Here is a 13,067-nt window from a genome sequence, read left to right on the forward strand (position 1 = left end):
CTGGCCAGTTGGTGTGTATGATATCCTAGAAAGTAGATGATGTTCTATGAGACCTGCAGTCAAGCTTCTAGTTGTTCTGCTGTACTGGGACCATTTTGATTGACATGCAGGATGGGCTTCTGCAGTGCAGATGATGCTACAGTACCACTAATAATGCGGATTTACCTTTGTGCTGCGTTTGATACAGTGGATCACAATATCCTGTTCAACTGCCCAAAGTATCCATGCTTTGAATAGTATCGATTATCCCTTGTTGACTAACCCTTGAAGCAGTTCCTACTGTGACTAAGTCGGTTTGTGAAGTTTCACAGTGTTGCCTTCTGTCCCCCATTCTTTTAAAAGTTACTTGAAGCCATTGCACACACGTTTGACAGCACCAGGTGTAGGCTTCCACATCTATCCTCATAAGTGGTGTGATGCTGGTACAGTTAAGGCGCACACGGAGGCTTTGATTAGCATCACATAAACCAATCAAGCCTGGATAAGAAACAGTTGATTATCACTTAATGCTAAGTAAACCAACCTGATGCGGAAAGATTGACAGACCATTATTGAGAATTACCTCAAATGTATGAATATTGGTAATGCATTGATTAATATCATATGGTAAGTAAAGAATTTAGGTGTCATCCTTGACCACATGTGAAAGCCAGTAAGGAAAAGTCAATCAGCAAACAAAGACCTGCAACAACTACCTCTGGCTGTTATGTATATGTGACATTACCTAGTTGCTGAAGGCAGAGCCACTACTGCAAGAGCTTGAGTGAGACTCATACTGGATTATGGAAGCATTTTGTTGTGGGAGATTCTAAGTAGATCCTGGGACACCTCGATAGGATGAATAATGTTGTTCCCCTGATGGCATCTGGTGTTTACTACCATGACTTTGTTAGCTCTGTACTGTGGTGCACAGGTATATAGAATAATACTGGAAAGACAGAAGTAAAACATGCAGACACGGTAGAGCAACTGGTGGTTCCAGATAGTTCATTTCCATTTGGATTCCACTGCAGTCTGAAATCTGTTTGTGGTTGGGTGCTTCAAGGCCTTAATTATTCAGACATGCATCCGTTGAATTGGTTGGCTAAACATTCATATAAAAACGACGATTAGGAGTAACAATTTGCCACACATAATGCTTGCGCCCCCTCTACACAAATTCACAAAGGAGCTAAAGACCACATTTTAAGGAGAACCTAAGTGGGCAAAATATGGACTGGTAAAAGGACAAAATATTTGAATGGTTCCGGCCCAGGGGCGGTTCCTCTTCAGGGACAAAAGGGCAGTGCCCCGCCCCCACTGGGAGCCACCACATACTGTATATAGGTAGTGGAGAGAGCCACTGTAACATGAGACATGCGTGCTCTTTATCACAGTGCAAGTGCAAGGATGTGTCATCATCCTGATGACCGGCAGGCTGGATGGATGCCTGTTGCCCTGAATTGAACTGAGCATTTCGCACTGACCATTGTCTCCAACACGCCAGCCTGACATGTGTAGATGTGTGCTCGGAATCCATGCTGTGCCAGAGACCAGAGGGACAGAGACCCAGTCCCACTGTACTCCGAGAGAGTGCTTGGCCGCCCAGCCAACCCCGTTGTAGCTTTCAAGCTTCGTGTTGTGTTACAGAGTATGAAAGCAGCGTTGGGATAGGCAGGGATCCGCTCAAGCATCAATCCCTTCCAAAGCCCATGTATACGCCGGGGCAGGAACAGTGACTAAAAACATAACCAATCACTTTGCCACTCTATTTTGAAGCCACATAGTGATTGGTTTTGTTTGCAACCTGCCATGGCTCAAAGATTACCTTTTTTCGCCTCTGCCTGACCACTCTGCGCGTGAGGGAAGAGTTAAGGTGTGTTACCAACTCGTCCTGGAAGCAAGCATGCAGGTCCTGGACGACGCAAGCATGCAGGCCGTCTCGAGCAGTTCTCCCTGTTGTGGAGTTATCTTGCACGTATAAATTGCAGAAAAAGTAAGCAAATAACAGTTTCTTAATCTAAAACACCACGTGACATATGGCTTGTTTTCTATGATTAATTGTCGATCAGTTATCTGCTAATTAATTACTGGAAAGCATCCTGCTTTGCAATGATTCATTCTTTCTTTCCCTTGGCTCTTGCTGCTGTGGTACTGCTTTCTTTGGACAAAGCCCGTATTATGATTTGGGAACTCTCTCTTCATTGTGTCAAATGTGCAGAAAAAATAAGCCCAAATAATGTTTCATTTTTACATGTGGATGTAGGTGTTCACGTTTCATAGAAAGTGCTTTATGGCTGACTTTAGATTCATTCACTGATGATTTCCTCAAGGGTCACATTTCTAACAGGCTAGTTAGTGTTTGTTTTGTGCCCAGGCTTCAAGGACTGTTTTTATGATAATATGAGTAATTACAAAAATAAAAAAGTGTAATAAACATTGAAGGGCTTAAGATATCTTCTTTATTTGGAAAACTGGTACACCTCTATCCCCGTCAAGCACCCTTATGTTTGTCAGGCTTTCAAACTTTGCTTGCTTGCTGTATCTCAGGACTAATTTTCACGCCCACCACTTTTAAATTTCACCAGCCGCTGCTGTTCTGACCCACAGCCAGCGGAGCCTCCAGAGGTGGTAATCCACTGGTTCCCACTACTTTAAATAGAGGGAATGAAATGCGGATGAATGATGGAAAAAAACATTAAAAAGGATAAACAAAAGAAAGAAAAAAAGAATTGGCAAAGAAAGGTGTTGCCAACCAGATCTGGCATTGAAGTGCACCTCTCTTTAGATGGATGTTCACACGTGATCAGACAAAATGCTGTCCCTCTCCGTGCAAGAAAGCTGGTGGTGAGACAGCGTGTCCCACTGGCCTGTATGCTGGTGTGGGTGGAATCAGAATTTACTAGAGGAACAAACCAATGAATGAAAAGAGCAACCTTAAAGCATATGCATGTGTATGTATGCATTTTTGCCTATGTCACATTCGAGGGATCGGTTTGATAGTAGGGTGACGTGAGGCTTAAAACACTATCCTCCCAAGGACGGCTTCATCTCCAAGAGCACCCACTTTTTGGGAATTGCACATTTTAATTAGATGACTATAAAAAGTATTTTGGGACAAGTCGTGGGATTTGATTTACCAAAACCAGTTCTTTTGTATTTATGTTATCTAATATTCAGTGCAGATTGTGCCGTAGTGGTGCTACTGGTGTAACACGACAGATGTCAAACACTCAGTTTTTGTGAAACTACATTCAGTGGGAGTTGGAACATTCCATGCTTATCGCCCTGTCCACCGCATATATGGAAACAGTGGCACCAAGAGAGTGATCTGGAATCTGTTTAACTCTGTGTGGTGGAAACCTTTTCTGTATGTGTCGAGCGTTGTCACGGTGAGGCGAGCACAAGACGTAATTTATTGGACACCCCGCCTAGCATGTGCTTTTGTACATACATCTTCTACTTAGCAAGGCACAGAGAAGAACTCCAGAAGGAATTCTACAAGCACATGCCTGATGGATGTGTGGCATGTGTAGCCTGATGAACATAGTTTTTTTATAACCCAAGTCAGGATGTCCCCACTGAAGCCAGGGTGTGGTGTCATTCCCAACACACACCTACCTTCTACTGTAGTCTCTGCACACTTGTGAAATTCTCAGCTGGAATGTTTTTCGTTCAGTTTCTTTCCTGCCTACAGACTAAACTGTTCAGTTTGCCAGCTTTAAAATGGGACAAATGTAGGACATAATTAGTTTTAGGAGTATAAATCTACTGCTTAAATATATATTCGAACAAAATTGAGATATGACCGGCTTTCCTCTCTTCCCCCCAGGGCTCACAAAAGGCTGCCTTCAACCTGTTAGTTGTGCTGGAGCCTGACCTGCTCCACCTCCTGCAGGCACATGATTACAACCATACCTCAGATGCTCCATACTTCATCCCTAGAAATGCAAAAAAACAGACCCATTAAAGAGCATGTGGGGAATCGCCCCCTAGTCAATGACTGTCTGTTGGTGTCCACATTACAAGCGTAAAAGAAAGTGCACCAGAAAAAATCAAATTGGGTCCTCTTACCGCCTAAATGAAAGCCCTAATGAAGCATTGGCATTCCTTGACTCATGTGCACCAATGAACTGGTAAATAATGCATTGTCTTAAAATCCTAAAAGATAAGATGAGAATCTCAAGCACCTTTCTAGAGTGGGTCTAATTATTCCTTCAAAACCACGGCTCAAAAATCGGAAATGGTTCTTTCAAGCCACCCGGCTAACAGGTTTGCGTGAAATGTCATCCCTGTAGCTTTAGCTATGCATCACCAATATAGCTCAGCGTTTGCAGCCAAGACCCAGAGCTGCCTCCACAAGGAAGATGGAATGAGGGTTAAGCCTGGTTGCAGCCAAGTACAAGTCAATTCCATCCTTATGGTGCACATCCCAGGGCTTAGCCCATGTCCTATGCAGAAAGTGCAGAATCTAGACATAATCCAGGACTCTCTAATTTAGCTCTTCTCTCAAAACAGTGCAATGGTCACAGGAGTCAACATCCAACTATCTATGGTGCAACAAAAAATATTGCTAATGCTACAAACTAACTACTACGCATAGTTTATAGAACTCTTAATATTTCACATCATGACTACTGCAGTTTCATTTGTATGTCATGGCACAAAATGTTTTTGACAAACTGCCCTGAGTGCAAAATTAGACTCCTAGACTGTCGCTCTTCATGAAATGCAGGTAAGCGAAACCCCCATTCAAAATACCCAACCAGCAGTGTATCATGTACACAGTGCACAGGAACAAGGAATCAGATCATCCTCAGAAACTGACCTCCATCTCTTCTACTGGGCTCCAATTGGTCACAAACAGGCCAACTGCCAAAAGAAATTCAAGTGACAAAAAAGTCAAGAACAGATTACTCAGAGGGGATAGGCCTACACCTCACAAGCACTAAGAACACAACCTAACTCTGGGTTGTTTAAACAAGCCCTTGACTAATATATGTTATCATGGGACACTGTGAAGGACTGGCACCGAAACAAAACCCCACCATTCTCTTGTCTGGGCTTCTTAGTATCTGTTGAATGTTAACAGGGTGCTTTGAAGTGGTCTAAAGACGACAAGCTTGATGTCCCACATTATACATGAAATAAATAAATAAGTAACTTAAAGTAATTGGTTTGCTTTTCTATTGAATAGTCTTCTTACCCTTGGCAAGCCTCTGTGGTGCTTTTGATGGACTAGTGGCACTCTGCACTGTAAGTTATGAACTATGAGCAGGGATGTCCAATCACCAAAAAGCCAGGGGTAGCAGAAGTGGCATCTCCCGTTTTTTTTAACCTTAGTGACATCACAAGAAAATTGTTATATGATATATGACCCCATAGCAAGAGCACAACTCATATAATAACACAGCTAACACAAATACATGTTTATTTTATATACCACTTTCATTTTAATAAGAATGCTGACATGATATGTCAAGTAAACATTAAACATTAATTTTCAATTGGAGGATATAGTGCCATGCAGCATAGAACAACTCTAGGAACTAAAATTATTACTATGACTAACACAAGCTCCCACCCCATCCTCATCCAATGCTTTCACGACATCGGAATCCAAGGACGCGCATACCAGTGGATCTGCTCCTTCCCGTTTGGAAGGACCCAGTAAGTCTGGCACCGTACACCATGGACACCTGCGACCTCCTTCCTGGACCCAACCCTCTTCAACACATACTAGCCAGTATCATCTGCTCTCATGACATCAGTGTCCTCTCCTATGCCAATGACATGCAACTCATTCGCCACCTCACTGGCAACATGCCAAGTACCCGGATCAAGTTCAATGCATGAATGACTGAAATTGCCAAATAGATAAAGACCAGCTGTCTAAAGCAGAACACCAATAAGACGAAAATTATGATCTTCAGAAACAGCACATGATTGTGTGACTTCACCTGGTAGCCAACAGAGCTAGGGCCAACACCCGTCACTCACACCCGTCACTCACCAAGAACCTCAGGATCATCAACAATAACCTTGACATTGACGCCAGAGTCAATGCTGTCACCATCTCATGCTTCCATACCCTGAAGATGCTGAGGAAGATTTTCAAATGAACCCCAATCACCACCCAGAAAACCATCTTGCACGCCTTGGTCACAAGCAAGCTGAACTACAGGAACACCCTCTATGCCAGGACCTACAAAAAGGTCACCAGAAAGCTGCAAAGCATTTAGAACTTGCTGGCCAGAATCACTCTAAACCTCCCACACTGCACTCACATCATGCCACACCTGAAGGGCTGCCCCATTCACAAATGAGCACATTTCAAACTCCTCACTCACACTTTCAAGACACTACAGAAAACGAATCCAGCATACCTCAACAGTCGCATCGGCTTTCACAAACCTTTCAGATACCTCCACTCATCTGGACTCTTCCTTGCACAAATCCCATGCGTATTGAAAAATAGATTTGGTGGTCAAGCCTTCTCCTTCATCACTCCTAAAGCATGGAAAAACATCCCACTATAGATAAGAGCCTACTCCTCACTTACTCCTTGAACTCCACAAGAAGCTGAAGAGCTGGCTTTTTGAGTAGCTTCACTAGGCCCTAGTTGTGGATAGACTCACTCCTGCTCTGCGCCTGTGTAAGGAAATGCCTCCTTGGCATGGTTACCCCCTGACTTTTTGCCTTTGCTGATGCTAAGTTATGATTGGAGAGTGTGCTGGGACCCTGCTAACCAGGCCCCAGCACCAGTGTTCTTTCCCTAAACTGTACCTTTGTCTCCACAATCGGCACAACCCTGGCACTCAGGTAAGTCCCTTGTAACTGGTACCTCTGGTACCAACAGCCATGATGCCAGGGAAGGTCTCTAAGGGCTGCAGCAAGTCTTATGCCACCCTGGGGACCCCTCACTCAGCACATGCACACTGCCTCACAGCTTGTGTGTGCTGGTGGGGAGAAAATGACTAAGTCGACATGGAACTCCCCTTAGAGTGCTATGCCAACCTCACACTGCCTGTGGCATAGGTAAGTCACCCCTCTAGCAGGCCTTACAACTCTAAGGCAGGGTGCACTATACCACAGGTGAGGGCATATGTGCATGAGCACTATGTCCCTACAGTGTCTAAGCAAAACCTTAGACATTGTAAGTGCAGGGTAGCCAAAAGAGTATATGGTCTGGGAGTTTGTCAAACACGAACTCCACAGTTCCATAATGGCTACACTGAAAACTGGGAAGTTTGGTATCAAACTTCTCAGCACAATAAATGCACACTGATGCCAGTGTTCAATTTATTGTAACATACACCCAGAGGGCACCTTAGAGGTGCCCCCTGAATACCAACCCAACTTCCAGTGTAGGCCGACTAGTTTCTGCCAGCCTGCCACACACCAGACATGTTGCTGACCACATGGGGAGAGTGTCTTTGTCACTCTGTGGCCAGGAAGAAAGCCTGTACTGTGTGGAGGTGCTTCTCACCTCCCATTGCAGGAACTGTAACACCTGGCGGTGAGCCTCAATGGCTCACCCCTTTTGTTACAGCACCACAGGGCATCCCAGCTAGTGGAGATGCCCGCCACTCCGGCCACTGCCCCCACTTTTGGCAGCAAGGCTGGAGGAAATAATTAGAAAAACAAGGAGGAGCCACCCACCAGTCAGGACAGCCCCTAAGTTGTCCTGAGCTGAGGTGACTCCTGCTTTTGGAAATCCTCCATCTTGAGAGTGGAGGATTCCCCCAATAGGATTAGGGATGTGCCCCCATCCCCACAGGGAGGAGGCACAAAGAGGGTGTAGCCACCCTCAAGGACAGTAGCCATTGGCTACTGCCGTCCCAGGCCTAGACACACCCCTAAATCTAGTATTTAGGGCATGCCAGAACCTAGGAAACTAGATTCCTGCAACCTTAACAAAGAAGAAGGACTGCTGACCTGAAGCCCTGCAGAGAAGACGGAGACGACAACTGCCTTGGCCCCAGCCCTACCGGCCTGTCTCCCAACTTCGAAGAAAACTGCAACAGTGACGCATCCAACAGGGACCAGCGACCTCTGAAGCCTCAGAGGACTACCCTGCACCCAAGGACCAAGAAACTCCCGTGAACAGCACCTGTATTCAAAACCAGCTACTTCTTGGCAACAAAGAAGCAACTTCCAAAGACTTCACGTTTCCCGACGGAAGTGTGAGACTTCACCCTCTGCACCCGACGCCACCAGGTCAACCTGCAGAAAACCAACACCTCAGGGAGGACTCCCCAGTTATTGCGAGCCTGTGAGTAACCAGAGATGACCCCCCTGATCCCCCATGGCGACGCCTGCAGAGAGAATCCAGAGGCTCCCCCTGACCCGACTGCCTGTAACAAGGGACCCGACGCCTGGAACCAACACTGCACCCGCAGCCCCCAGGACCTTAAGGAACCGAACTCCAGTGCAAGAGCGACCCCAGGCGAAACTCTGCCTAGCCCAGGTGGTGGCTGCTCGAAGGAGCCCCCCCCGTGCCTGTCTGCATCGTTGGAGTGACCCCCGGGTCTCTCCATTACTTCCTTTACAAAACCTGATGCCTGTTTGCACACTGCACCCGGCCGCCCCTGTGCCGCTGAGGGTGTACTTTCTGTGCCTTCTTGTGTCCCCCCCGGTGCTCTACAATACCCCCTTGGTCTGCCCCCGAGGACACAGGTACTTACCTGGCAGACTGGAACCGGGGCACCCCTGTTCTCCATAGAAGCCTATGTGTTTTGGGCACCTCTTTGACCTCTGCACCTGACCGGCCCTGAGCTGCTGGTGTGGTAACTTTGGGGTTGCTTTGAACCCCTAACAGTGGGCTACCTATGTCCCAACTTTGAGACTTGTAAGTGTTTTACTTACCTTCAAAACAAACCTTTACTTACCTCCCCCAGGAACTGTTGATTTGTGCAGTGTCCACTTTTGAAATAGCTTATTGCCATTTTTACAAAGACTGTACAAGATATTGTGTTCATTCAAAGTTCCTAAAGTATCTAAGTGAAGTACCTTACATTTAAAGTATTAACTGTAAATCTTGAACCTGTGGTTCTTAAAATAAACTAAGAAAATATATTTTTCAATATAAAAACCTATTGGCCTGGAGTAAGTCTTTGAGTGTGTGTTCCTCATTTATTGCCTGTGTGTGTACAACACATGCTTAACACTACCCTCTGATAAGCCTACTGCTCGACCACACTACCACAAAATAGAGCATTAGAATTATCTATTTTTGCCACTATATTACCTCTAAGGGGAACCCTTGGACTCTGTGCACACTATTTCTTACTTTGAAATAGTATATACAGAGCCAACTTCCTACAGCCAGGATATCCTCCTGGCTGATAGTGTGCGCTACAAATCTGCATAACAAACTGCAATGATATCATAATTTCTGTATTGTACATCAAAAAGGCAAAACGCATTGATACATCACAGGAAAACGCCTTAAAAAAGATAATCTTAGTGGTTATGTCCACCTCTATTAGCTTATATTTGCCATATATTGAATATGAACTATGCTATTGGCTTACATTAATGTGTATCATCATTGAAACATTTTCGTTTCGATCACTTTAAAAGCTCTGTTGCTAAGCACAGACATGAACATTTTGTTCAAACAGTTAATTTTTAATGTATTCACAATAATGCAAGGATGCAAGTTGTTTAAGAATGTGCTTTTTATTTAATTTATTTATTCAGAATTGTGAGCGTTGCTCAGCTGACTTTATTTTATTGAACTCGATCCCAGTCTGAGCTGCAGAAAGTAAACAGAGATCATCAGGAAACTGTTTACTTTCTGCTTTTGGGATTGCATTAGCCATCTTCAAGGTCAGGGGGCGCAAGGGAAAAGCCGGGCGTTGCAGCTGCGACCCCTAAATGACGTCCATGACCATAATCATGCTTGAGAGCTCAATTAGATGCTTTAGGTTTAAGATTTGTGAGGCAGTTGCCCTTAAAATAGTATTCTCTACAGGTGAGACACAGCTGAAGTATTTAGAGATGGGCTGAAAATATCGACTGAAATACAAATATAGCGGAAGCTGTCTCCATTTTTGTTTGCAAATGGAGTGAAATTTTCCTCTGCAAGTAACAGTACAAATTGCTGCTTGCCTCTCTGTGCCTCCAAGTATCCCTGAAAAGGTGGGCCAATGCTGTCTGCCTGCACAGAGACTACTTAGATGGATCTAGTAACCAATACCCATTCTGATTGGTTAAAGAGTAGTCTTTGGCTGAAAGAGCAAGTTGTTTTAGCAATTCTCATTTGCTGCCTTTCACCCAGTTGGAAATGACCTCTGTGGTTATAACCTTCTGAGCGCCAATAAGAATAGATCTGGTGGCCGCACCATGCTGCACGCTTTGCTTTCAGGAAGGTAATTCAAAACAGTAGGACACCAGGAATGTATCAGCATGATATTTTGCATGTACAAACTTCATCCCAAGGCTTTTGCCATTACGTGATATAGGGGCAGATGGACGTACATTGGATTCACTGCAAGTGGTGGCAATTTGTGCACCAACGTTTAGTAAATCCAACTTTTTTTTTGCAAACTGACCCATTACTGGTAGGTTGGTAAAATAAATACTGAATCGCAATAGGCCACAATTCGCCCTACCTCATGAATATTAATGAGGTAGTTTGGATTTTGCAACCCACTATGATTCACTGCCATTACAGAGATGGTGGCATGCTGGGGCCAGCAGACCTCCATGTCTGCGATTGCTTTTAAATAAAGCAATCTTTTTTGTTAAAATGCAGTTTGTATAACTATTTTTTAATAGTAGGCAGTGGTCCTTAGGAACACTGTCTACTCTTAAAAAATGTTTTTTGGACCATTCACAAAGGGAAAGGCGTCCCATTAGGGACACCGTCCCCTTTACAAATGGATTGCCATCTCCTTTGAGGTGCCGGTAAAATATTAATGTTTCGCAACCCCATTTCTGTTGCAAAACATTAGTACATATCATGAACGATCGCTATATGGAAGCAACGCTCTAAACACGCCACTTCCAAATAGCGATTTCTTCTGATTTCCTAAACACATTTAGCGATTCGGTAACATGTTACCAAATCACTAAATGGGTTGTTACAAACCTGCGATTTACTGAATCAAAGGGTTTGTGACAAGGAAATATATTTTTAAATCTACCTCATATTGTATTTATTTTGTGAATTCATGCCAAATATGAGAACAGTTTCCACTGAGAAGTTTCAAGTTGGTAATTTTGAAACAAATATTGAACATTTTAAAATTAATCAAAGCTTCCTCCATGTAATAGCTCAGGCCATTTTTAGGTCGAGCGCGCAATCGCTCTGGCCTGTTGTAATCTATCTAGGGGCCTTTAACCACGCCCACTGCACGCCCATCACTATCACTCGTTCATAGGTTTGCCTTTGAAAAATCCTTTGTTATCATTGGTAAATGCTTTACGTTTGTCCCTCCTTGGGGCAGTTTTGTTACTGCTTTGGCCATTAACCCTATTACATGGATAATTGCACTTTTTCTGATACGTTTGACTGCAAGCAAACGTCTTTTTCCTTTTGTGTCTCTCCTTCGCGCTCATGCTCATGATGGCCATGGCGCTTTGAATCAGGTTGCTTATGTCAACTCTTTTACTTTTCATTTTCAATTTATGTGGCAAGAAAAATCCAGTTAGGAATTTGCAACGCTAATTGCTCTAACTCGAGCAAACGCAAGATCCATTGCATTGCAGATGCTTGTTGTGAATCTTAGTGCCTCAGCTCAGACTGTGGTCCGATGCATGTACTAGGTTTGGGGGCCGCCATGGATTGCAGTTGAGACTCCTGACTTGCCCGGTGTGACCCCTGGCACTGCCTTTGCGACCCCTGACCTCAGTGGTGTCAAGGCAATGCCAGGAACAGGAGGTAAATAATGCCCTGACCTGCACCGTTTACTCTCTCCAGCTCTCACCGTGACCTGGGCCATTAAACAGCTAAACTCAGCAGTGCAATTTAGAATCTCCTGCATTAATTAAAACAACAAAATAGCAAATTAACATTTTTAAACAAGATGTTTCAGAGTGTTAACACATGGAAAATTATGTTTTTAATAAAGTGAAAGTGCCTTACAAATAATGATACTCAAAATGTATTAATGCTAAGAATTATTTAAGAACACAGTAGCACAATGCATTTCAGTCCACAAACCAGCACCTCTCCTATCAACCCTTGACTTTATGGTTGCCTTTGATCTTGTGCAGTTATCTGCTACCTTGGTGCTCGGTATGCACTAATGAAATACCACATACATATATTCAAACATATAAGTCAATAACATAGTTTACATTCAATGCGTGGTCCACATGAAGTAACACACGTGGAAAAGGCCAGTATTATTTTTTAAATCTTTTGATTAGTCTTACTGTAATTTACCAGTATATGTTAATCTTGGGGTATGCACTATATAGGACATTCATTCATTATAGTTTGTTCTACAAATTTGTCTTTCCAGTTTTTAGGGTCGAGCCTGCGTTGCATGCGCTCGCGCATGCGTATCGCAGCGAGACGCTTTTGTATTTAGAAAAGGTCTCGTAGCCCTGTCAACTTCACATCAGTGTTTTTTATTGGTTTGTGGGCTTGCCTAATAAAATCCGCTTGCTTTCATTAGTCGAAGGCATGCATAAGTCATGCCTTTTCCGGTGGCTAGCCCTCCTCGAGCGCAGCGACCAAGTACAGAAAACATGTGAGGCTCGCTGTTTTCCACCGGGCTCGTGGACTTCTTTTTCTCTAATTTACGAGCGCGATCTCGCTTGGCAGAAGTCGAGCGCTTTACATAATTAATTTCACTTTTTCGGGTTATGTACATAAATGCACTTTTGCCCGAAACTTTGAAAAGTCGGGTTAGGAGTTTACAACGCGATCAGCTCTAACATGAGCAAACGCGAGACCCGTTGCATTGTAAATGCTTGTTTTATTTGTGTTTTTGTGGCGCTATATTCTTTTTGCCAACAAACACATAATTTATCATACGAAACAAAAGAGAAATATGCAATGTTACTATCCAATCAGCAGGCATGTTCTTTTTAAAATGTTGGTGGTATGCAAAAAGGCCATTCATCTGAAT

At 43.9% G+C, this 13,067-nt stretch overlaps 1 protein-coding gene across 1 annotated transcript in view; it reads left to right on the forward strand.

Annotated features, from left to right (window-relative positions):
* Positions 1 to 13,067, forward strand: part of SCFD2 (sec1 family domain containing 2) — a 1,619,339-nt gene that overhangs the window by 1,027,324 nt on the left and 578,948 nt on the right. The window lies entirely within an intron of this gene.

This window comes from Pleurodeles waltl, chromosome 1_2, assembly GCF_031143425.1.
Source record: "Pleurodeles waltl isolate 20211129_DDA chromosome 1_2, aPleWal1.hap1.20221129, whole genome shotgun sequence".
Taxonomy (NCBI): Eukaryota; Metazoa; Chordata; class Amphibia; order Caudata; family Salamandridae; genus Pleurodeles; species Pleurodeles waltl.